Consider the following 21,741-nt stretch of genomic DNA (forward strand, 5'->3'; position numbering starts at 1 on the left):
TTCAACTCTGAAGCAACGCAAGGACCTTCTGTTTTCAAAAATGTTTGTGTGGTTTTTAATAAGATACAAAATGAGCATATGAATACATAGATCTTTATGAGGGAAAAACAGGAGACTGACAGCTGAACTAGTATTGGACTTACTGATATATACATCTTGGCATGAAACTCATTGTCATTGTGAGTGAAAAACCTGCTGTGTACTGTTTAAAGGCTAAACCTGTCTCCATTGCTAAACTTGTAGGTTGCATTTCTTGGTAGCACTGCATATAATGTTAAGCAATGTTGTTGTAAGGACTCTGGCCCATTCCGCATGGTCCAATAAACACGGGTTAAGGATGGTAAAAAACTGGGGGTTTTTTTGGGGGGGGAGCATGGATCCCGCCCCTAAAGGGAGTCTGCCCTGGGTTATTTCCCCCAAACTGGGTTTTTTTGAGAATTGCGCTATTTGTGAGTCTTTTGACAAATCCCAGATTGCAGCCGCTTGCTAGCGAATGGCTGGGCAGGAGGTGCTTTATTTGGCTGTGCTTTCCTTTTTTAAATTTCCCAACTTACATCTGAATAGCCACGCAGGTGCAAATGGTCTTATCATGGTATCATGAGACGTCAGCATGGTTGCAGGGGTTCATTTGTGCATGCCTGCATAGCTACGCATTGGTGGGAGGTAAATAAAAAAAATTAAATGCGCCTCCGTGCAAAGGCGCGACAGCAATCCGCATTGTTTCTGTGGGCTCCAATTACTGCCTGCATGAATGTATGTGAATGCAAAAACAGGAAAGCAGGTCACTTTATCCCGACTGCAACCTGCTATACATTTGTTTTGTGGAGAGGGCCTCAGAGCCAATGATGAAACATTGTGCCAGTCACAGAATTTACGAAGTGATTAACATTTCAGTCTAGGTCTTCCAGTTTATCTAGTCCTCTGATCAATTAGCCATTGTTTCCAATAACTTCAATTATATGTATAAGATGTTACAGGGACTGAGATGATAGAATTAATGCTTTTTGTATTAACATCTTAGTAAGAAAATAAAGTCCACACAGCTTTCGTGCAGGAAATGGAAAATTCCTCCTAGATGCCTCTTCTTACCACTTTGTGATAGCATTGCTTGCTCGCAGAGGTTTTCATGAGACCATCTCCACAAGTTTGGTTGCTTTATCTTCTCACCAACTGTGCTTTTAAAGATGTAGTGGTCCTATTTCCTCCTTTCTGAATTCCCCTGGAAAAGGTAGCCTTCATTACAAGGAATGTATTAAAGCTACATCTCATTGACATCCCATCAGTTCTTCTAGATTACTCCTGCATTCCTTTAGTATCAAGCTTCTGGAGGATTTGCTTACTCTACTGTGGGCTTTTTGATCTTGAACAGAGTGGAGATATAATCTCATGGAATCTGAAAATACAAAAGTAAAATCGAGTTGGGAAGCATACTATGGGAAAAACACTCAACCAGATTCTCAGGAATATTCTTTTACTACAGCAGGCTGTATAGCCACAGCTTTTTCCAGTTTAAATTATGTATATAGAGGATCTATTGAAAATATCTATGCCCTTTTGCCTGAAAATGGAGAGGTAGCTTTTAGTTACCATAATAAATGCAATAGGGCTTTACAGATAAATCTCAGAGCAGAGGAGTGGAAATGGTTACTGAGTATTGCTTTGCCTAGACTTACTTCCACAAGATTTTTGTGGAAGTATTTTTTAAGTGCTTGTTTCAGTGGAACCTTTTAAAGTGCTTGTTTCAGTGCATGTTTCAGGCTGGCTATTAGATGCTAGAATGTATGAGATTGATGTTGGAGATATGGATTATTTAGTCCTGATTTTGATCAAGGTTCCTGAGAAAAGCTGGAGTGTACTACAAAACTTTTAGGATCTTTCTACTAAGCACTCTACTAATGATATGTTAAACATTAATATACCGGCAAAGGCTCTTCACGGGCTGGATCTTAACTAATTGTGCGGGCCTTCTGGGCTGTGTGGCCGTGGTCTGGTGGATCCCTCCGAGTCTCTAACGTTTCAGCCACTGCACCTCGTGGCCATTGCATCTCTAGAGGTGCACTCCAAGAGGGGAAGTCTGTTACATACTGTGTCCCAGTGAGTGTGCCTGCCTAGTGGGGTACAGCATTGTCTGGGTGGGTCCCAGGGGTGGGGAAACCAACCTGTAAGTGCCTAAGTGGAACTCTATATGCAAAGATGTGGTTAATAGTATGGAAATGTAAATCACTCCCTGGACTGATAAACCCCACCCACAATACAATACTTTGTGATCCAGTGTGGATTTTTTTAAAGGAAACAAGTTGTCTGGGAAACTGTTGTCTCTTTCCCCCTAGCAAAATTGTATCACTGATTAACAAAATGGTATTTCATAGACTGATTAATGAGTTCTACTTAACTTTGTTACCGATGGTCAATATTGGAAATGCCTGAACAGTTTCTTCTTTAGCAAGACTTCCTATAATATTTTTTTCCATTTCAATTATATTTGTGCCCCGTGACCTATCCCTAGAAGGGGCTCTGAGTGGCTAATGTTCATTTACAAGCAAAATACATTCTTAGCAATATAATAAACATAAGCAATATTGCCATCTCTGTAGACCTCACCCCTATAGAAGACTCTTGGTTTTCCCCCTTCTCAATGTCCATAATTGACCTTGAGATTTCAAGCAAGCATCCACCTCCACTGTTATTTTATGTGTTGGTCTCTAGATTTCTACTAGTTTTCGGGTGGCCAGTATGCGGTGCAGATCATTATTTATCTTCCAGACATTTCTGATCAGTTTACCCCCTGCAGAAATGGGAGCTTATCATCTGCTTTCTCTAAACACAACAGAAAACAAAATATAGCTTACAGTCATTGCAATACAGGATGCTGGTGTCTTAACAAAGACTGTTTACCTTCCTTCGTCTTTTGAACAGGTCTTTGAAGATGGCCCAGAAGCTTCAATTGATATAACTTGTGGCAGGGAGGTTACTGAGAGGTAGTGTGGCATAGTAGTTAAGCTGTTACACTAGGGTTCAAATCCCTACTCCTGCTGTGGAAGCTTTATTTATTTATTTATTTATTTATTTATATATTCGGTTTATAGACCGCCCTCCCCCTAAGCTTGCTGGATGACCTTGGACCAGTCACACACCCTCAGCCCTGACCTTGGCCAGTATTTAGAAGGCAGAAGGGAAAGCTACACTGGCTGCCAATTCACTTCTGAGGTTTGGGGGGAAGGCAGTTGTGAATTTTGTGCATTATGCAGGGGTTTGACTAGATTTATTTATTTATTTATTATTACTTAAACTTTTATACCGCTCCATCCCCGAAGGGCTCTGGGCGGTGTACAACACAAAAATATAAAGCAAGTGTTCATACCAAAACCACAAAACAGCGAGAAGGTAAAAGAGGGCGGCCAGGCTTAACCCTAATTTTAACCCAAACCTCCTGGAAAAGAAAGGGGGAGGCGGAGGAGCTGCTTTAGATGGTGCAGGGCCTAGATATAAGGAGCCAACTGGGGGCTGTCTGGGGGGCAACTATTTGAGCCAGGGCTGGACTCTCCAAAGGCCCAAGCGAACATTCCATGAGTACAGGCTCCTCCTTCCTATGGAACTCTAAGGTCCCGCAGGGCCAGGACAGCCGGAGGAAGGGTGTTCCACCAGGCCGGGGCCAGAGCCGTAAAGGCCCTGGCCCGTGTGGAGGCCAGCCGCATCACTGAGGCCTTCGAGGTACCTTCCAACTGTATATTTCTATGATTCTACAGTGTTCTCCTAAGCAGAGAAAAAAATCAGTGTCCTTAGAGTGGTTAACTCTATTTACAAGTACATTATTAATGGTTGTAGAAATATGAAATTTTACAGTGTTAACCATGCAATCCTAAGAACACTTTTCCGGGAGCAAGTCCCATTGAATATAGACCCAAGAAGGAATCTGTGTGGACCTGTTTATGATTGGTCTCTTAATCTCTAAATATATTAATGAACTTAACAGCAGGTCCATGAACAATACATGATAATAAAAACCTATTCTAGGTACTCTCCAGCAACTTCACCTTGTAAAGTCCAATGAAATAAATGAAATTTGTGGAAACATTTTTGCATTACCTTGAGGAGGAACCTGTTCCAATTTCCTGCTTGCTTTCCTCTGTATTTTCCCTAAGGATGGAAAGAGTGTGAGTTTATAAAACGTCTTCCAAGGCAGCAACCAAAAGCCAAAGAGCTTTCCGTTAATGCCCTGATCTTTATTTAGCCTGGCACCTGACAGTCACCTCCACATTATTCAATGGCAAAGTCTAAGCAAAGATTGTAATACATTTGGATGTTATTTGGATGAGTTTCCGGAAGACCTGCTTGAGGCAGCTATAATTTAACTTAATGCCTTTGTAAAGCCCTGCAATAAAGTTGAATCCTTTCTACTGGGTCAATGTGGTTTCTGTGGCTTTACTACTACAGAAGAAGAGTGTGGAAGAGTATGTACATTTTCTATCCTTTCAGTATGGTTCCCAAGGGAAGGTCAGAGATTCCTTTTAAGCCAGCAAGTGCTGGTAAACTGGTCCCAGATAAATATTTACACTGAATATGGGATATATAGTGTAAAAATCCCATGGCAGGAATTTGGCTCCAAAGGCTCATGAGCCAGTTGCTCCCACCTCAACCGTGAAGCCTGATGAAGTCTCCAGTGGGCTTGGACTGGAGTAAGTGGGTCTCTGCTGATTGCACCAACCTGGCACGAGGGCCACAACAGCTGAAAACTCAACTGTGTAATTCAATGGCATGGCACAGTGGCCGGCTGGTGCTGCCGGTCTGGTCTCAGTAATGCTATGAGTAATGGAACTCTCAGTCTTGAACACCCCATCCTTCTCTGCCAATCTGGTACTGAATTTGCTGTGACAAACCTCACGGTAGCCATGGAAGTAACAAATCCAAACTGCCACACTACCCAGTTGCCCTCCTGTTAGCTCCAAATCCCATTCCATGTTGTAAATGCAGTAGCTAAAGAATAATGCTGAGTATTCTGAATTTCAAATGACTGCAAAAAATCCCTTATGTCCATAGGGGTCCCATTTTCCAAGGGAGCAAAACCACCAGTGCAGAGCCTGCAGAAGAATTTGAACACTAGTCCAGAGAGGATCAGAGAAGATGTGAAGCAAGAGATCTAAGTCTCTCGTGCTTTTAAAAAGCTATTTAGCAGCCCTACATGGCAGCTTTGAAGATTGGGAATTCAGCCCTTTTAAAAGTGCTGGAGGGGAGGTTCGTTGGATCAGGACTATGATAGTGGGGAGCGGGTTAAGGTGCAATCCAAAGGAAGGCTGAAGCTGCATTGGAAGCAGTGGGAGGGTTGTGCCAGCACTAGCCAGCAGCTGAAGAAGTGGCTATGCCTTCAACACTCACACAGAGGGACTTCCTGCCTTCCCTCCATACAGCCGCTCCTGCCTCCAGCGCAGGGAGCTGGGTGCAGCTGGTATGGAGGGGGTGTTCCTGAGGGTGGTTTCGAACTTTAGCCAGCTGGGAAGCAACCCTGTGCCCAAGAATACCCTCTTGCAGTGGCGCAGTGGTGTAGGACTTATACCATCACTGGGCAAGCCGTAAGCCCCAAAAAAACCTATTTCCCAGGAGAGAAAGGAGTTTCTTCTTCTTCCTGCGCCCATTAATTACTGGCTCTTGCACGTAGTATGATGACACGGGCACTGAAGGCTACCACTGTGCTTTTCCCTAATCTCCCACCCTTTGGATTAGGCTGCCTGAAGTCTGCAGTGCTTACTTGCTGCACAATGCAATGCTGGGGCCATAGGAGGGAAGAGGCACCTGCAGCCAGGGTGTTCTGCGCACATCTGGAGGAACCATATTCAGCTAGCACATCAGTCCCTGGCCTCACCAATTAGTCCTTACTTTGTGCCAAATTGCCTACCACTGAAGGCCACTCTACCTTTCGATGAGCTCTGCTGTTATCCATTATTGGTGGCTTATACCACTTATAAGGATTCAAGATAAATATTATAGGCTTGAAATCAACAGGAGGGGAAATCCTGGGGCAAATAAATTTCCCTTGGCTTCAAATGTTCTAGTGTGTAATTGGAAATCCTCTGCCACAAGGGAAACACTAGCAGGAACTACTAACTACCCAGTTTCATGAGTGACATGTTGGCTCCTTTCTGTGGACTGTGTTGGCTCTCCCAGTGCTTCTACAGTATAATCCAAAGCAGACTCTCTCCCACCCCTGCCCACCCAGGGGCCAGCAATGAAGAAGAAGGAAGGCTAGCAAGGGGCAGGAAGGAAGAAGGTAAGAAGAAGGGCAAAGCATGGGGCTAACAGCAAAGCAAAGAAGAAGTAAAGAAGTTAGCTAGGCTAAGCAAGAAGGTAACAAATAAGAAGAAGCAAAGGCTAGCAATGGCATAATAAGTAAGGCAAACAGCAAGAGCTCTGATTTATATCCCCCCTTTCTCTCCTGCAGGAGACTCAAAGGGGTTTACAATCTCCTTGCTGATTTATGGCAATCCTGTGAGGTTTCCAAGGCAAGAGTCATTCACAGGACTTCTAAGTTCACTGAAATAAAGATTGCACCATTAAATGCTTAAGTGCATTCTGCATTGGCACAGAAGTGAAATGTGCCAACCAGGCCTGTTCAGCAAATTAATCTCTCCTGGCGATTTAGTTCCCAATCACTTGCCTATCTTGAACTATATCCGAGGGGATACAATCTTCACCTAAGGTGCTGAGCAGTCCTAAGAGGTTCCCTGGAAGTTAGCTTCTATGCAGTCTTAGGCAAGACTCCACTCTAGAACTGGTTACCTTGCTATGGTCTCTTGAAAAAAAGCCATTCCGGAAAATAATGTGAAACTACTTACATGCACAGGAAACAGAAACATGTTTATGGAATTCGCATGCCCGATGGATGTGTCTCTCAGAGGTGTGCCTTTCTCCAGGCAAAAAATCCATGGATGTAACAGGAGAGGCTGGACAAGACTCTTTACTCGCACTGCCTCGACTGGCCCTCCCTTTTGGTCCATGTGTCCAATGACACTGCGCATATAGCTTTCTGATGCCAAACAAGGGATTATGAAGCTCTGGACAGGAAGCTGAAGGACCTTGATGTACAGGTTGTATTTACCTCTCTCCTCCCAATTGAAGGACATGGTCTAGGGAGAGAATGAAGAATAGGGAAGGCTTCACAGATGGTGCTGCTGAGAAATCTTGGCTTCTTGGACCATGGTTTGTGGTTTCTTGAAGGCAACTCCTGATAAGCGTATACTGCAACCTCATGGCAGTTCAGCAGCAAGTTCTTCCGGCACTTGCTCACAAACCTGATCAGGAGGACTCTAAACTGAGTCATGTCAGGGAACAAGACAGTATTCTTGATATTCAGGCTAATAAAAGTTAGGTCAAAATAGTCTGAATGTTATAGAGGAGTTTATGGAATATTCCAAGAAGCTTCCAAATAATGGAAGCAAAACTCTTTAGCCAAGCAGCCGGGGGGGGGGGGGGATGAATCATTGTTTTAGGTGTCTCTATACTAATGCACAGAACATTGGAAATAAACAAGATGAATCTGAACTCTCAACGCAGTAAAGGAAATAATGAGTATCACTGAAACCTGGTAGGATGAATCTCATGATTGGAATGTAATAGAGGGTTACAACCTATTTCAGAGAAATAGACCAAATAGGAAAGGAGGAGGAGCATTATATGTCAGGTATGATTATATCTGTGAGAAGGTCCAAGACTTAAATCCTGGAAGCCAGGTATGGGGGAAATCTGTGTGGATAAGATGATGAAATGCTACAGGGATGGGAGAAAAGGCAGGGAACCGTTCAACACCCTCTCATTGCCACAATCTTCTCCCAAAAGGAGAGAATAGTAATTCCCAACCTAAAGGAAATGCTGTTTAATCTGCAGTAGGGAAAATCCAGCACAGAATAAATAAAGAGGTAGTACAAAGAATAAATAAAGAGGTAGGTAATTATTACCACCCTATATTTTGTCATGAACGGTGATTGGAGGTTTTACCACCCATCTTCCAACTGATGAACTTGTAATACGGTCTCAGCCTTTATAGTATGGCTGATTATCAAAGGTCAATGGCAATGGATCTCCGCCACATGAGGGATTGACTGGTCTTGAACCCACCAGTAGCAGCCTGCCCCCTGCCCACCACCTCAGGCCATTGGAGCTTTTTTGACTTGTGTTTTCCGAAAAAATAACGGCAAATAAATAATAATAAGTATCACATGGTTATAAAAACATGATGATTATTCTCCCTGAATTCGCAACCCACCTTGCAAAAAAGTAAAAACCCTCTCCTATTGCAGAGATAGGTTTTTCCCCTTATATCTCTACAACAGAAGGGACTACACATTTACCTTTAAAAAAATAAAAGCTGATGATTCAGAGAGTCTATGGCAAATATTTATAAAAGTGGATAGATGTAGCAATATTCAGTTGCCAATTTTTTTTAAAAAAATGCCTCTTGAGCAGCGAAAGGGTGGACGCAGCGGTGGGATCTAAATAATTTAAATAAACTGTCTGTTTCCATACGCTGACAGATATTGATGGAGAACTGTGCAGTTCCGGTACCATCCGGAGAGCTTTCAGCGCCCCTCATCCCTGGTTTATTATAATTCATTTTAACAATGGGTTCTGCCGAAGTGGCGCGAATCTGTTGAACTCCAACTACTCAGGGTAGTGCAGGAGGAATCTATGGCGGTATTCCAGGATAAATTCATGGATCATAATTCCCATCCACCCTTGCCAGCACAGCCAATTGGCCATGCTGGCAGGGGCTGATGTGGAAATCAGTCCATGAAACATCTGGAGAGCCAGCAAGTCATAGACCCCTGACTCCAGGAATACTGAGGTTACGGCGCAGAGGCAGGCAATAACAGCAAATCACCCCCCGCCGTCTCCTTTATTCCTAAAAACCCTAAAAGAGCTGCTAGGGAGAGCTATTCTGTAATCTGGAGCATCCCCCCTGGAATTGGTGAAGCTCATCTCCAGATTACAGAGGTCAGTTCCCCTGAAACAAGTGGCATCTCTATGGCATCGTATCCCCACTGAAGTCCCTGTCTTCCCCAGACTCCATCCCCAGATCTCCAGGATTTTTCAAACTACCCATTCCCTGCAGATGGCCAGAGAGACCTGGCAATCCTCAGCATCCCTTTAAGCAACCAGTGGGGTGAAACATAAAAGATTGCCAGCAGAAAAGAAGAGTAGCTATGAGGATGGGCGCCGTATGATAGACACTGTAACTCCCTTTTTTGTTTCCCTGTTGCCTCTGATCAAAATAATTCCTTATGGGTTTGGGGTTTTGTTTTTCAAACCTGCACAACCTGTTTCTCAAAAGCAGTGGTGAACACAAGTGCAGGCTACCACGCTGATATATTCACCAGTCCAAAAATAGATTCTTTTTGTTAGTGCCTTGGTCAAAGATAACACCTCCATGAATGATTTTTATTTGGGTGAAGCTGATTTTGCTATTAGTGTAGACTTCTGGCTGATTGTTCCTGGAGATAAAAGGCAGACATTTGCTTTCCCTTGAGAAAAGCATGTTTATGTTGAACAAAACACAAGATGAGATACCATGAAGATGAATGGAAGCAGTGGATGGAGTTTCTTGTTTAATGTCAGTGATGAATTTGGGCATTTTTACCAACTCAAGAAAAGAAAAGAGAATATGGACAGATGAACAGGCTCACTGGATGAGTTATTACTGACGATAGCTGAGGTATCTTATTTTGAATGAGAGATTAATTACCTTCAGAAAACAGCAATTTTATCTGCACAGAGAAACAATAAAAGCTGGGGGTTTATTATTACAATCCATAATGCCACAGGAGATTGCACTGAGGCTGATGTATTTATTCAGTCCATCATCTTGTTTTATTTTAGAAAGACAGTAGTTATTTACAGAAAAGACTGGATTTGTATTTCCCCCTACTTTTTTAACTCTTTGTATTGAAAGATTACAGTTAAACCACAGCAAACTATGTAGAAAGATTTGAGACATGTCACATGAAGACAACATCCTTCTAACTAGCAGCTCTGTGGACATTCCCAGATATTTGTTGCTCATCTTCCTGGGTAGCAGGAGTGTAGCAGAGGAAGAGAGTTCAGTGGCTGATGACTGGCGGGGCTACCAAGAGAGCTTAAGTGAACGCTTTCCTTCTTCCATGGGGCTTCTTTGGGCACAACTATTTCAGGGGCCTCCACCCCATTGGCAGGAGCCTTCCTGGCTCAAATTCAGCCTTTGGGAGGAGGCCAGTGTTGCGCTTCCCTGGGCTGCAGAAGTCTGGCTTGGTCCGTCAAAGCTTCAGGTGAGTGGTAGAGGCCGAGTGGCAGCTACCACTGCCCACTCATGACTACTGTGCAAACAGGGCTGTGTACCTCTCCAAAAAGAAAAAAGGAAGGACAGTCAGGCTGAAAGTACTGCCATCCATACCCCTTGCCCAGTCAGCCAGGAAAATACAATCCTGTGGCCGACCCTGACCCCTGCCCCACCATGGGCATCTGGAAGCTAGTTCACAAGCTGGGGGCTGAAGCTCCAGCTTGGGTTGGGGGATGGCAGGGAAGTCACACCCACCACAGCCAGGCCAAATTCCCCCTGTGCTGAACAGGGTTGCCAACTGCTGCGGGGGGGGGGGGGATGTTTTAATAAAGCAGCAAGCAGAGTGGTCCTTGCACACCACATCCTCCAGGCCTTCTCTTCTTACAAGCCATGCTCTCAGTGGGAAAAGGAATTGCCCCTTGAATGCTGTTCACTAATCAGCATTGCACCTAAGACTCGCTCCCATAAAACCATATAGGTTTGTAAATGAGAAAGTGTTCTGTATCTTAAAGAAAAGCTAAGGGCTGGTAGCCAAATTTTAACATGTAGAGAAGTTGATGTATCAACTCTGCTGGGATTTACTAATGGCCGGTTCTTGCAGCTTCTAAAACAACATCTGATTACAGATTTACGTTCACAGCCAATTTTAACTGAATAACCCCTTAACAATACAAAACACTGACATGCCCTCGCTCTCTACCTGCTGAACAGGACTATAAGATTCTTTTCTGATTTTCTTCTTTACGCAAAGATTAGTCAAGACCCAGAATGCCATCCTGATCGGTTTTCATGACCAGAACTCTAAAAGTTTTCAAGTGACTTGCTCTGTTAGAAGCAGCAGGAGACTTCAGGCATCTTTATTTCAAAGCTTTCAAAAGATAGAAAATGATCAAACAAATGTGAAATGTGCTTAATAAAAGGAAAGATGGATGGGACGGTCAACGCAGAAGATGATTTGTTGGGAATCTGCAATGCAGATAAAGTAATGTTTAAATACTTGAACCATATTTGACAACTGGCAAAATGCTTTTAATTATGATGGGTGGAAGGGGATATATTATAAGGCCTTCTAAAGATTTATATTGTCTGTACTCTGTATTCTAGTCATCGTGTTGGTCTTAGCTATAGGGCAGAGGTCTTCAAACTATGGCCCTCCAGATGTTCAGGAACTACAATTCCCATCAGCCTCTGCCAGCATGGCCAAGTAGCAGGGCTGATGGGAATTGTAGTTCCTGAACATCTGGAGGGCCATAGTTTGAAGACCCCTGCTATAGGGCAATCAGGGATAACAGCTCCAGGTCCTGTGCCCCATGTGTGTGGGGAGTGACCATCTGCTGCTGCTTTCTCTGGTACCACCACAGCTGCAGCAGTAACTCAAAAGTTGATGGTGAGAGACAGAGGCTGGGGTCTGGGGAAGCTTCAACTGAGGGAAGTGGATGGTCATATAGCCAGGCTTAGCTGCTCAGTTGCCCCATCTTACAGCTGTCCAGCAACCCACACAAGAGAGTGATGGAGAAATGGAGCAGAGCTGCACCCACCTACTCAATAGCTGGTCTGCCTCATCCAGCCAGCTGTGCCCTGGGCAGCTGAGCTAGAGAGCAATGCTGTGCAGCCTTCCTTATCCTTTTGACATTGGCTAGCACCTGCAGATTGGCAAGCCAAACATGAGGGAGGGAGGAAGTGCTGGTGTGGATCCTGCCATCTCCACTTTGGGTGACAGATATTGGGCCAAAGATGTGATAGGAGAAACAGGCAAGCTGTGCTTTACTGGGTGGTAGCCCCACACCCTATATGTCACCATGGTCCTAGGTAAGTCATTCTCTTATTCTTGTTCAGTGCATGGAGAATCACTAAGACTCCCCTGCCCTGACACTAGGATTCATTTCACCCACTTCAGAATTGGTTCCAATGAGGATTGTGTCAGGATTGGATGGAAGCTTTTCTCTGATATGGGGCCTTTCCCCACTCACCATATGCTGCGGGGTATTAACCCATTGAAAAGACCGGGGGATCCTCAGCATACTCCCCACCGCATCCAGCGGCCTGGCAGCGCAATACCACCCGGAGAATCTGCTGCTCTCCCACCTCCTTAGCGTACGCCAAATTAGCTCCTCTTAAAACAGCAACTTTTCTCAAAACGCCGCACTTGCCGCGGGGTGGTGGAAAACTTCGGCATGTTTGCGTGAAGTTGATTCTGTGACGTGCAGCCTTCTGACCAATCAGGCAACAGGCTTCTCCATTTTAAGGAAGTTGATATCGTGGCGCAGGGCTTAGCGTTCCAACATTTAGTTTTTACCTGCTTTCGAGCTCCACAGCTTTGCACCAGCCATTCATGGCAGAGTGCCGCTGAGTGCGCGGGCTTGGCTTTTAAAGTGAAAACTGGGTTGCGGGGAACATAGGTGGTGGAAAATGAAACGTTTTGATGACGTGTACACAAGTACACGTGTCAATGATGTGTACATGTGTACACGTGCCAGCCAGTCAAAATAGAGACCCGCCCTCCACTGGCCGCGATTGCCGCACCGGGACACGTGCTCTTGGGGAACGCTGCAATTCTGACCCCGCTTTATTTCGTGAATAGCAAAATGAAGTGGGGAACAATTTCTCCGTGCTCAAAAGCTACGGAGTGCAACAAACGCAGGGTAGACGCCCTTTGGCAACCAAAAAGAGGTAAGTGGGGAAAGGCCCGTGGAGAAAATCTGAATTGAGCAAAACCTTCACCTCAAGTGTTGAAATGTCTTTTTCTGTCTTAGCAGAATACTGGTGCAAGGGACCGGGCCGGGGGAATTGCTCACTAGTTTCACCCACCAATGGTCAAGTCACACAGACACACACCTCTTCAACTTGACAGATGATATCTAGCAGGGAACAATGGGAGAAAAAAAGATAATATAACTACTGAGAGCAAGGAAAAGGTGTCTTTTTGACTGGCTGTTGTGGGTTTTGTGGGCTATATGCATTCAACAATACATTGTCTTTTTGGTGCAGATTCCATTGAGGCAGTCAGAGCTCTTGCCTGCAGCCTGTGTGACATCACCCTTCTCCGGTCAGTAATAACACTTTTACCTTTTTAATAAAGAAATGGCAATTTGATGTGTTCCAAAAGCAAAGAGAAACATCCAACCCATGCTATTCAGTTTCTATGTAAAGGTCCTAGGGGAAATCATTCATGGGTTTGGAGTAGGTTGCGATCAATATGCTGATGGTGCCCAGTTCTATATCTTCCTCCTAATTGCCTGGTGACTCAGTAGGGGCTCTAAACTGGTGGCCGACTGTTGTGGTTACATGGCTACATACGAGATTTAACTACATCCAGATAAGAAGGAGGTAATGGTGATTGGGAAGGCTGAATGATATTGTGCTTCCCACTTTTCAAGGGGTCTAGCCAGGGGTGGGGGGTGCAGAACACACTGGGCGCACCAATTCTGGTCACGTGGGGGGTTGAAAAATCCCCCGCCCCCTGCGGCGCCTCAGTGCACCCCTCATAAGCACCCTCTACACACATAATTCTCTATTTTTTCGGAATGGAACAGGCCAGAAAAGAAGCCTGCCTGCGTTGCCTGGGCCTGGTGGGAACTACATTTCCCAGGGGCTCCTGGGAAATGTAGTCTCCCAATTCAGGCTCCAGGCAAATGCAGGCAGGCTCTCCTCCGGCCTGCTAACTCCCTCTAAAAGTAGAATGGGATGGGAATGCATGGGGGAGGGCCGCACTTGGGGTGTTATTGATGTGAAAAGCCAGAGTGTGCATCAGGCCTCTGGGTCTAGCCAGGGGTTTGGCTTTAAAAAACTGCCCCCCCCCATCCATCCACAGGTGTGCCCTAGCTGAAAATGGGTACCATTGGAAATTGTACATTCTTGTGCAGTAGTAGCTCCCACCTTGTGGAACAGCTTGCCTGGGGTGGGTGGAAAGGTCCCCAGACTTCTATCATTTTGCAAAACATAAATGTTCATGAGGGCATTTTTACAACAGGGTAAGAAAGGTAATATAATGGCACAGCAGAGGAGACTGCTTCTAGAGGGGATGGTAATACAATCTATTTCACAGCTTATTGTATATATATCACTTCCCTTGTCACTGCAGTGTCCTCTACTGTTGTGACCCCTTTTCTTCATTATGGTATATCATGTCATAGACCAGTTTTTGTTTACATTGGTTTTCCACTTTTGTAATCCTAATCCTACAGCACTGTTTACTAGAGGTATCTGCCGTCTAATTGAATTGCTTCTCATACATTGTAATCTCTCTCTTGAATGTCAGTGAAAAGGGTAGGTTATAAATGAGGTTAATAACAACAACAACAGCTAAAAAATAATGCCCCAATGTGATGGATGGGTTGACAGAATGTCAAATGTACAAGGCTTCCAGCACCACCTAATCATTGTTCTGCAACTTGAAATGATATTCATCAATCTTCCTATGGCTGAAGCACTACAGGCTGCTGTGTTACATACAGGAAACAAGACAGGCTGAGGCACCTATATGGCAGAGTAATCACCGATATATGTTACATCATTCTTAGCTTAACAAGAGATCCACTTGACTGCCTAACTATATTTCAAACAGATGCATCTTAACTGTGTGATTTATAGTGGATGGTGAGATGGAAAAACAAATGTAACAATGAGATTCTGTCCCCAGTACTGCCTGCATATACTAGGAGTGACTTGAATAACACACTGCTTATATGTATCCTGCCAGCCAGTTTTTGAATAACTATTGTACTGTACATTTCAGCCTGGCAACTTGACTCCCACTGAAGGTCACCATGTCTTGACTCCTGTACATCTGTACTAGAAATTCCAGTCTTCATGATTACTGACCAATATTCCCACTAATATCACTATACATCAAATAGTGCAATCCATGCAATGGGGCCAGACGCAAAGGGGGAGAGGGGAGGCAAGGCCTAAAAAAATGGAGTGAGGCAATTAAGGGGAGGCTGGAGAGGCAGTTGAGGGTGATTGGAGGAGAGGAAGGTGGATAGGGAAACTAGGGAAGTGGAATAGGAATAGACAGTGCAAGGAAGAGTGCTGTGGAAGAAGTAGGAAAGAGGTGAGCGGCAGGAAGGGATTGAAGTGTAAAGTGTGTAAAAAGATGAGAAAGCTGGAAGAGAATGGGAAGCACTAGTCTAGGGGAATAGGTTACTGTAGGGGAAACAACAATGGGATGATGGGAGACAGAACAAGAAGGGTGGAGAATGAAGGAAGAATCAGGAAAAGTGTGATGGGGTGGGCAGAAGTATTCTAAGAGTGATTAGTGGTATCTGGAAAGAACAATGGGGGTAAACTTTACTTTTGTGCAGAAAACAGGGTTAAGAATCTGAAAGATTTCTGTGGAAGCAGTTAAGAATCTCCTGGGTGATTAAAAGCGACAGAAATCTGAAGAAGCTCTGAGAAACAAGGAAGAATTACCAAAACCTAGTCACGTAGTATTGCTTGGCTATTTGAAAAGGTGAATTGCAAGTTTAAGAGATGATTAAATTGTATGTTAGACTTTGAATGACAATCCATGATTAATATGTTGTCTTTAAATAGTACCGTTTGAAAAGCGTAATGTTAAGACTCAATTGGATGAAGACTTGACATATTAATCTATGTAGCGATGTACATGTAAATGTACATGTAAATGGAACACTATGGTGAGACACGGAATGTAGCCTGCCATCTGACACAGTGCAGCTGCTAAGATATATTTTGAACTGTTGATTACCTATTGCACAGCTATGATTTTCTAATATATTGTTATGCATGCTTCACTTCTCAGAGAGATAAGGGTCAGGGGCATTGCAATACTGTTTGTTTTGCAAAAGACAAAGTACACTTGCAGCACAATAAACATATTGATATTTTTTAGTTATGTGCCAAACTGTGTATCATCTTGATTTCTTTCTAATAGAATAAATAATAAATGACATTGCTTTTTTGAGGCTTTTTTTTTTGGTCTGTGTTCTGCACACAAGCGCAAAAGGAATATTTGTGCTGAAAGTGGAATTCCTTCAGTGAAAGAAAATGAAAACATGATTTTCTGGGTCCAGGACGAAAACTTGTACACAGCACCTGTCTAGTCACAATACAGCCCTGCTATCATGCACATTATTTTGAGCTCTTGAGGAAAGTGCAGAATGAAAATTTTAAAAGTTGCAAAGGATAATGGCAAAAGAGAACTAGCTGGCATGTGTGACCACATCTGTCCTTATACTCAAGTCAGAGTCTAACCTAGGTCTTAAACCAATTCCCTGCCCCTGTACAGCTGCCACCACACAATTCTCTCCCTGGATCCACAGAAGTTCACACAGGCTAAGAAATGGCTATGTGAATAAAGCCCCTCTCTACAGGCCTCTCATTTACTGAGATCACTTCCTGTGCACCACTTTGCCAGTATCCCAAGCAAAGAAATCAGTTCTGCTCTAATTTCTTCTTAAATAAACCAACCAAGGTGTTGAACACTGCAAACTAGCAATGGCTGGAACTCAGTTCATCAGAACAGCACCTTTGCTAGTATTGAATTACTCCTGCCAAGTAATGCTGATAACCATTTGGTTGAGTAACTTTGCTGATATGCCCAAAATGAAAATCCCAAAACAGCCTTTTGCCTATTAATCTGCCAAAACACCAAGTGCGACTTTGCACCTTTAATCTTATTTCGAAATAGAACACGCTATCATCTCATCTGTATAACTGAGCACAACTATACCCAATTTTGGTCTATAATTGGCTGAGGTAATATGCTTCTTTAAATGTCAATTTCTCCAGGCTTGCTGAAAAATAGATTTGCATGTCTGTAATGGAAAACTGTCACAGAGCCAAGGCTTGTGTTTGCAGAAAACAGCAGCGTTCCCTAGTGGCACCTTGGAGCGAGGGTTGCATTATTGCCATACATTGAAATAAGTTAATTTCAAACACAGGCAAAATGTTTGCCCATTCTTATATTTGTATCTGGTTTGCCCATTTTTATATTTGTATCTGGTTGAAGAATTAAGGCTGCTTTGCAGATAATATTTTTCACCTATACCGGCTCTTCCAATTGTAAAAAAATGTTGCATATACACTTTAAAACATAATGTGATTGTAACTGAGGCATGTTTAAAAACATGCATCCCGTGTATCAGCTCATTTGGGAACCAGGATGGGTTATAGCTCTTTGATGAATGTATACTTCATATCTAACGCAGATTGGCCTCTGCATAATGCATACAGCAGTTCCAGAAATAATAGACTGCAATCTAGTCGCCGGCCATTGACAAGATTGACATAGACAAAATTTAGATAGGACTTAGCCAACACTACACTCTACTATCTAGTACTATGTTCTATAATTTAAGTTACAATAATTTTGGATCACAGAGCATCTACATGGTTGGAACTGGTAAAATTAGAGGATAATCTTAACTGGGGAGTTCCTTCTGTGGTAGCATATTATAATAACAATTATTTCATTGTGCATTTATATAATTCTAATAACATAGAGTCTAAGTTTTTTGCTTGGAATTCTGAAGCTTTTTGACAAACAATAAAATATGTAAACATAATTGAAAAGGAAAAGGCAATTCATTATGCTAATTCTGTCATAATTACCATTACTCCCTTTTAAAGAAATATTTTCTTTTTCCTATCTAGAAAATGTTATTAATCCCTCTTTACAGGGCATTGTGTGGGAGGAAGATCCTAGAGGCCTGATTATAAATTTTAAAATAAATAACAAAGTACATTTTAAAGTATATTTTAAATAAAGCAAAGCAAACAAAACAAAAATAAAATAAAACAAAAATTAAAAAGTCATGTTGTGAAAATTCACCATCAGCAAACTGCATAAGAATCCTGGATAGGTGGCAACAAAAAGTGGAAGCCCATTTTATGAGTTCCTTTGGTTGGACAGAGACTTTGAACTTGGTTATTTTTAGTGGAATTCGGAGAGTGTTAGAAGAAGAAGAAGAAGAAGAAGAAGAAGAAGAAGAAGAGGAGGAGGAGGAGGAGGAGTTTGGATTTATATCCCCCCTTTCTCTCCTGTAGGAGACTCAAAGGGGCTTACAATCTCCTTGCCCTTCCCCCCTCACAACAAACACCCTGCAAGGTGGGTGGGGCTGAGAGAGCTCCGAGAAGCTGTGACTAGCCCAAGGTCACCCAGCTGGCGTGTGTGGGAGTGCACAGGCTAATCTGAATTCCCCAGATAAACCTCCACAGCTCAGGAGGCAGAGCGGGGAATCAAACCCGGTTCCTCCAGATTAGAGTGCACCTGCTCTTAGCCACTATGCCACTGTTTGCTTACTTTGATACTGGAGTTAAAGCATCACTAAACATTCCATCTTGTGCATCTTAATACAAAGGGGTGAATCCAACCTTTCCATGAATTGAATGAGTTTGCAGAAGTGTTGTCTCCTCTTTCCCCATGCAGCTCCCTGAATCCCTTGGGAACAGTATGGGCTGCAGAAATCCACCTGACCCATGTGTATGTTTTTGCATTGCTTCTGGGCCTGCTCTGCTCATGCAAAAGTGTTAAGTAGCTCCTCATAGTACTGCCTGCCCACGCTAACCTTACATTGTTCTAAAAGTCCCCCCCCCCCCCCCCCAGTGCTTACAAACATTTTTCAAGGGGGCACATGGGAGGGAACTGCACTAGTAAAGGAAGGTGCTAACACATCCCCTTGCCAACTCATTCCCTTAACAATAAGGTTGAATTCAACCCAGTGACTTTAACATTATACCACACTGCACCATTTTCCAGTATTCATTCATTCATTCATTCATTCATTCATTCATTCATTCATTCATTCATTCTCTCTACCCCTGGAGGGCTCGGTAGAATTCATATTATCCATATGTAAAAAAGGTATATCAGGTTTATCAACCAGTTCATAAATATAAATATGTGTTATTACACCTAACATTTAACAGCAACATAAGTAAATTAAATAGATATTTAAAGGATTAACCTATTGTCTCCTAAAAGGAATTGCAGTGATATGCAAAACATAGCCAAAATTTATTCTGAATATTTGGCAGGAAATTCAAGAATGTGACCATATAAAAAATAAGAAGGTGAAGGAGTCAAATTCATCACTTGCTATAGGAACCCATGCAACCCAGTTTATCCCGATTCTGTATTCTGTTTCATAGTCATTATATAACAGCCACATATCCATTCTTTCTGGGGGAGTTTGAACAAAGCTTTCTTATACCAAGTCAGGCTATCAGCCCATCTGGCACAGTACTGTCTACTAGTAGGCAGTGGCTCTCCAGCATCTCAAGCAAAAAAAGGTGTTTCTTCACAATTGGACCCCAAGATCCTTTAAAGGCAGAAGTCCTTTAACTCTCTCATTGTGTCACAACCCCTCCCCCATGTATTTTTGGTATCCTGTTCCTTCAAGCAGAAACTGTAGGCACCTCATACCATTCCTGAATAGTTTGACACAAGAGTCATATAATGTTGAAAATACACTGCATCAAAAATTGATTTTTAAAAAACATCTGAGCCACAATGAGAAAGAGTCCTCTTTTCCCTGCAGACCCAAACTTACAAAACAAGAGTCAGAAGCATCACTTACTCTGGGATTACTCCCCTCAAATTACCTCATGTTTTCTCCCTATAATGTGGCATGTCACTACACCAGCTTTTCTATAGCATAAGATAGGAGGAAGGACATACGGTTCAACTTTGTTGAAGAAGCATCGGCGCAGCAGGAGTATGAAAGTGGTGATGATCAGGATAGTGGTGCACATGATCCTTCCCCATTACCAGACCAGAGGCATAATTGGGCTTTCAAGGGAGCATAAGGTGGAATAGCCTGGCCCTTTAATGCTCTGGATGGAGACCAGTAAGTCCAGCCACAGGGGAAGGACTCCTTTCTTCTCAGTCACCTGCAGACTGTCACGACTGCTTTCAGGGAAGATTAGAGGGGGATAAGATGTAATTAATGGGCGGGCACACGAGGACACAAACCTTCAGCCTCCAGGAAAAGAAAGGGAGTCTGACCATAACTATGTTTTTTTCCCCCTGCTGTGCAATGGTGCTGATTCAAGAGTAGAGAAAGCAAGTTTTTTTCTGCCGTGGGGAACATGTCCCCTGTTATCTTGTGCATAACCTTGGGCTCTAGTAATTCCTTCCCATCTGTTTTCCAATGCCAGAAATAGCCTTAATGCTCTACTGAGTGCAGGAAATGTATTTATTCAATTTAAAACATTTGTACCTTGCCTTTCAATGAAAAAATCTCCCAGATAGCTCCAATAAGGGATGCTTCATAAATGTTATATATTGGAATCAGGGAAGCCCCTCTACTTTATGATGTTCCAGATCATGAAACAATCTGAAACGAAACAGTGAGAGGGATCAGGGGCCTATTAAAATAAGTCTAAACTCATCCGGGGGTAAAAAAAAAAAAGTTGTCTAGCAGAGCTTGTGCACAGTCTACTGGGAAGTTTTTCTGCTTCCACAAGAGAACTTCCTAGTCATTTCACCCACTATTTCTATTCTTAGGGCTTCCTCCAGCGTCTACTACAATAACTGCCTGATTCTCCCATTGCTCGGGTCTATAGGTTTCTCTCTCTCTCTCTGTCTCTCTGCCAGCTAAAGTATTTAAAATCTAGCTTTATTCTCTGCTCTGCATAATGCACTGTTTTCCTCTCCTCTCTAATACCCTTCCTCCATGATAATCTGTAAATCCTTCTGGTTGTGTGCCAGCTGGCTGTTCTTTTAGACACTATTTCACTGCCTTTTCCTTGTTCCTTCTTTGTGCCTCTCCCCCCCCCCCCCGAAGATTCAGTTTATCTCTGTTAGGCACACACTTGTTGTTATTCCTTGGCCTTTCTTTGTAGATTGTGCCTTGCTTTTCCCAGCAACTGCTGCTGGACAAAGCAATTGGAGGAAAACACCCCAGTTTGTATTCTTGTGCCATGGGATGAATAAAATGCTAGAGCACTTGGTAATTTCCTGGTACTGTAAATGTACAGCTGTATTATGTAAAATTTTAGTTATCAAATGAATTATTAAACTATCTGCCCTGCCATGGCCACACACGCATGCTTAACAAGCCCAAGCTTATTTATTATTTATTTTATTTTACTTATTTAATTTCTACCCTGCCTTTTCCCCCAGTGGCGACCCACCAAAGCCACTAACATCATTCTCCTCTCTTCCATTTTATCCTTTCAACAACCCAGCAAGGTAGGATGGGATGAGAAAGTGTGATTGGCCCAAGGTCATCCAATGAGCTTCCATGACATGAGTGGGAATTAGAACTTGGGTCTCCTAGATGTTAGCCTGACGTTCTTATCTGCTACACCACACTGGCTCTGGCTCACAAACTTTATGTTTTGGCTGGTTTGTGTTGACAGAGCCAGGCATTTAGACATCTTGCATACAGCTCTATCTGTGGTATTCCCCTCCCCCTTCCCGTTTCAGCACTCTTCTCCCACACCCTCACAAAGCCTTCATTTCCAGAACTACT

The 21,741-nt window shown here is 43.2% G+C and overlaps 1 long non-coding RNA gene across 1 annotated transcript; it reads right to left on the minus strand.

Moving 5' to 3' along the window:
* Positions 1 to 2,729: 2,729 nt before the first annotated feature.
* LOC125429015 lies at positions 2,730 to 20,135 on the minus strand. The gene is made up of 3 exons (XR_007243933.1): positions 19,944 to 20,135; positions 4,087 to 4,137; positions 2,730 to 2,817 (listed from the first exon to the last, which is right to left on the minus strand). It is a non-coding gene; the product is annotated as an uncharacterized LOC125429015 (long non-coding RNA).
* Positions 20,136 to 21,741: the final 1,606 nt, after the last annotated feature.

Source organism: Sphaerodactylus townsendi, linkage group LG03, assembly GCF_021028975.2.
Source record: "Sphaerodactylus townsendi isolate TG3544 linkage group LG03, MPM_Stown_v2.3, whole genome shotgun sequence".
NCBI lineage: Eukaryota > Metazoa > Chordata > Lepidosauria > Squamata > Sphaerodactylidae > Sphaerodactylus > Sphaerodactylus townsendi.